This window comes from Octopus bimaculoides, chromosome 6 (assembly GCF_001194135.2).
Source record: "Octopus bimaculoides isolate UCB-OBI-ISO-001 chromosome 6, ASM119413v2, whole genome shotgun sequence".
NCBI lineage: Eukaryota > Metazoa > Mollusca > Cephalopoda > Octopoda > Octopodidae > Octopus > Octopus bimaculoides.
Genome location: NC_068986.1, coordinates 27,549,318 through 27,555,016, shown reverse-complemented (window position 1 = coordinate 27,555,016; position 5,699 = coordinate 27,549,318).

The window sequence follows — 5,699 nt, the reverse complement described above, 5'->3', positions numbered from 1 at the left end:
AAATCTTCTTTTTTGAAGTACAAATTTGCGAAAGAAAGTATAACAAGTTAAATAGGAATCACTTAAGTGAAAAACACAGTTGAAATAAGTAATGTTTGTCGCCACTTCAACATGGCTGTTCCATTTGAATGGACGTTACCGCGATTTTTTAACCCTAAGAGGACATTTCCTGTAGCTGGTTAAAGATGCACATCTGCATCCAACATATTGCAAGCAGGGGAGCAAACCCCTATCACCTTCTAGCATGAGGATCAGTAGACCAGCTGGTTTTGGGCTACTTTCTGCCCATTTTCAATACTGGAAACCTTGTCTGCTAGAGATGGCAGTAGCTCGCTTCTGTTCGTAATATATATGCAAATTCAAGTGACATTCAGTTGCTGATTTTGCAACAAGCAAATAAGCTAATTCTAAAATCTCTGTAAGAGATAAACACAATTCTCTTGAGCTTAAAAAAATCACAGTAACATCCATTCGAATGAAACAGTCATGTTGAAGTGGTGACAAACATTACTTGCCAGTACAGCTACTGCATTCATTTCTTACAGAGATTTTAGAACTAACTTATTTGACAGTTGAAATAGTTGTAGTAGTTCTGAGAGAGGTCAATGGATACAACTTAGTAGTTTTGTATCAATATATAAAGCTTTGGTTGTCACAGTTTAGAGGAGACAAATGTTATTTAGTAGTTGCAAGTCAACTAAGGAGACAATCAGATGACAAAGTGCATAACTCAGAAAATGCTATATCATATTGGCTTAGCTAATCGTAGGCACAGGAGTGGCTGTGTGGTAAGTAGCTTGCTTACCAACCACATAGTTCCGTGTTCAGTCCCACTGTGTGGCACATTGGGCAAGTGTCTTCTACTATAGCCTCAGGCCAACCAAAGCCTTGTGAGTGGATTTGGTAGACGGAAACTGAAAGAAGCCCGTCGTATATATGTATATATATATGTATGTGTGTGTGTGTGTGTGTCTGTGTTTGTTCCCCCCTCCCCAACATCGCTTGCCAACCGATGCTGGTGTGTTTACGTCCCTGTAACTTAGCAGTTCGGCAAAAAGAGACCGATAGAATAAGTACTAGGCTTACAAAAAATAAGTCCTGGGGTCGATTTTCTCGACTAAAGGCGGTGCTCCAGCATGGCCGCAGTCAAATGACTGAAACAAGTAAAAGAGAGAGTAAAGAGTATAACTCCAAAACAATGTTATAGAAGTGATCTCGTAGAGTATGTAAGAAGGAAGCAGGTGTTTAGATAAACTAATATTTAAATCTATGGACCCCCTCTTCGACCTTGACCCACTTCTATTCCCTTCACAATCCTCCAAACTGATATTCCCCACTGACCATATCCTACCCCCATCCCATTTGCCATTCACTGTATCACTATATCCCTACATTCACTGCTACCTCTAACCATTCATCACTCACCTCACACTCTTGCAAATTTACTTCATCCCTCTTACCTCTCTTTCTATATACCCCTCATATTCACCCTCTTATACCTTGGTGGTATGTCCAGATAGCTCTTCACGACCATCTTCTTTTTCAGCTGGAGTAGCCATGTATCTCCTCTACAGTACAACACGTGTTCCTATCTCTCTATCATTCTTTTTACCTCTCAATACCTAGTGCAAACCAATTCCCTCAATCAAAGGGTTTGTCTTGTGAGATACTTTGTGACCTCACTAATGCCAGTAACATGAGAAAGCACTCAATACATTCTGTTGAATGGTTGGTATTAGGAAGGGCATCTAGCCATAGAAACTATGCCAAAACAGTCAATGGAGCTCAACACAATCTTGTGACCTGTCAGATCCTGTCAAACCATCTAACCCGGGCCAGCACAGAATATACTCACTAAATAATAATGACGATGTTGATGACACTGAAGATGGTAACAATAATAATAATAATAGTGGTGGTGGTGTTAAGAAGCAGACCAGGAGTTGAGAGGGTATGTGATTGATAAGATCAAGAAAGACAGTGAAATGCCTTTGACAAACCTTGCTGATTGACTGACCAAATGATTACTCCAACAATTGATTAGTTGACTGATTAAATGGTTAACAAATTGAGTAATAAAAATAAAGAAGTGAAATAAAAGCAGTGCATGTGTTTATTGTTGGCATAATGACCCTCCCAAGATACAACAAAACAAATGTTCTCGTTTGCTACCAAATTACAAAGAAAAATTAACTTCTATGGGTTAAGAAATACAAAGTAGTACTGTTTCTTGTTTGCCAAATAAATTTTGTTTTCTTTGTATAGATCCTACATCAGGAATATGCCATTTGTGGTTCTATTTTGTAACCCTTCAGCATTTAAACTGGCCATATCCCACCCAAATATTTCAACTTGTTATTTGTCCAAACCAGCCAGATCTGGCCTCTCACACCTACCTTACAGTACCATTCTAAAAATAAACAATTACGTCATCAAAATTTCGAAATTACAAGATAATAATGCATGATTAATTGAAAACAACATGAAGAAATAAGCATTTTATTCAATAGAATAATCTGACTGCTACAGGGTCAAAAAAAAAAAAGAACAACAACAAATTCTGTTTACATCAACTATATTCTATTTATATCAGGTAGAAGATGATGTACTGGATGACATATGCCAAAAATTTCCAACTGATTGAAATTTGCATTGTATGTTCTAACTACATATTCCATCCTATTATTGATAATTAGTTATATCCTCTCTAATTTTTCTCTCTTTCACTGTATTGTTCTTATATTTTGTATGTATGTGTGTATGCAGATTGGTATGCACGTACAAATTTACATATATATATATAGATATATATGTGCGTGCAAGAGTGAATATACACAAACATATGAATGTAGATACATATACGCATACACATCTAATTTATCAAGTTTCCTCATTAGCGATAATACTTTTAAACACTGAGTGACTCTATCAAGTTAATTCATTAGCAATATTGTTCTTAATCTCGCTTCTTCAATTAAAGACAAATTAACGGATTGACAGAAAACGTTGAAGACCAAAATCTATTTAAATATTTACATATTAAACATGTTAATATTTAGAGACAACTTACAAAAAACACAAGCAAACAAATCATTTATTTCATTAAGTTTATTTTTCTTCTTTCCTATTTATTATATTTTTTCCGTTTTCACACACATTTATGAATACATACACAAATTTATATATATGCACACACATACATACATACATACATACATACATACATACATACATATTGAAATATTATCTATAAAGAAAAATTTATAGGGGAATTAATCTGTAATAACAGCTCAGTCTTAAGCACTTAGCATCATCGTCACGTCAAAGTGGCTACTAGAAAATAATGGTGAATTACAATATGATAGGGTATTAAATATGAGTGTGTAAGTATATGTGTGTGTGAGTGTATGGGAATGTTTATACTTGCTTGTGTGTGTATTTGTGTTTGCGTGTGCATTGCAAAACAAATGCCACACACTTAGGCAAATGTGAATGTGTAAGTGTCTTGTAAGACAATACCACATGCTCATACATACCTAAATGCGTGTATTGTAAAACAATACCACATGCCTGTACATAGAGACAAGTGTGAATTGTAAATTTCAATAGCTTCTTTAAACTGGTTTAATGAGAATATTTCTTTATGAGAATTCATATTTGCTGCTTTTTATCTTTTACCTTTTTTTTTTTTTTACATTTTTTTCTTCCTACATTCCTTTCTTTACAGTAATTTATTCATTCATGATTGCTTATTATTTATTTATTTGCATTTTCCAACATGGCAATATATTTTAGGAAATATCTAAATAAATAAATATATCCATACGCATACACAGCCTTTTGTTTAAAGAGAAAACCGAAGTGAAATGTGAGAAAATACTCAAGAAAAAGATATTCAACACTTTCGGAGAATGAATTAGGAGACAGACTGGCTAATACAACTTACACTTCAAGCTGTGTGAAAGATGAAACAATATATTCTCTGTTATTCTCATACATGAAATGATACAATACATGACAAACATAGATGCCTTAAATATGGTAGGAGATGCACAAAGGCGCCACACAAATGAGATTAAATCTTTGCCAAGAAATTTTACAAACAAGAGTTAAACAATTAAAAATGACTTGAAATTTTGTACTGCTTCCAAGTTGGTTGGTGTATGTAACAAGACAGGATGGAAACAGCAACGCAATGTTGTAAGTATATTGCAAGTGCATCTGCTGTTTCAAGGTTGCATGGGTTTAGATGATATGGAATATCTCAGGTCATTTTCGTTGGTTGATGTTTTTTCAAGTACTGATGACTAGTAATAAGTAGATGTACTCAACTTCCATTGATGATCATAAAGATAATGCTATTATGTTACTGTTCAAACCTCTAAAGTTCAACACAATATAGGCTAGTGTTGTTTACAGGATGGGTGGTAACATAGAATCCAGACACATGAAATGTTAGTATATAATAAACTTGTACAAACAATGTGAAAATGGACATACATATTTACACAGCTGTTATATGGAATCGACAATGACTTGATAACATGTGTTCTTTAATTGGTTTAGGCATCTGTGTGGTCGCAAACAATGAAAGGCACTCTCTCAGCCCCAAACTCCTCTTCTTGATCCAGAGGAATGTCCAAGATGGGATAAGTGGAAGGAAACAGAGAGCCACACCAACACTGGACTGGTATTCATTTTAGTAGAGTAGACTGGAGCAACATGAGATCGAATGCCTTGCACAAGAACACAACAAGTCACCTGGTCCAGAAATCAAATCAAGAGCTTAACTACCAAGCCATGTACCCTATGTCCACTCAGCTGTAAATGGGTAACCCTGAGACAGACTGATGTTCTCTTCAAGGGCAATGTTTGCCTGCCTGCTTGCCTGCCAAGCAAGCAGACTAGCATCGTTCAAAATCTACAACAATGCAAGAAAGTACATAGTGACCAGCTGTGTATAAAAACATCTCTGGTCGATCAATGATACACACACACACATATACTTATTTATGCACACACACACACACATATATTTATGCACACAGACATACATACACACACACATATACTTATTTATGCACACACATACATACAAACACACACATATATTTATGCACATACACAAACACCTTGTCATTTTATACCCACTCTTTCCTTGCACATAGGTAGGATAGGTTGCTACAGTCTACAACAGTGGTTTCCAAAGTCAGCGGCACTGCCCCCCTCCCAACACGGGGGTGGGGGTAGTGAAAAGATCGGGGGAGGGGAGGCATTGAAGAAAAGTGGGGCAATAACAGGGTAGTCAAAAGGGGGCGAAGGAGTGAAAACAAACAAAATAATGGGTCGAATAGGTTAAGTTTTATCTGTGAAATTCAGTTGTTTTGAATTTGCTGCAGAAAGTGGTCCATGTTTGTGGTGGTAAATGGAGGAGGAGCATTAGGAACATGGCCTGGGTGCCAAGGGGGCAGCAGCCCCCAAAAGTTTAGGAACCACCAGTCTACATCACCCTGCACATAGAGCAGCAAAAAACTGACCAACTTTGTTACTATGCATTGCTTATAGTGCAAACTCACAGCATATTATTATGTCAGCAGCATTTGGGAGGCTATACAATGTGGGATGTGCCCCCAGTCCTTATTCAGAGTTGGTGCTCACTCTCTCTCTCTCTCTCTCTCTCTCTCTCTCTCTCTCTCTCT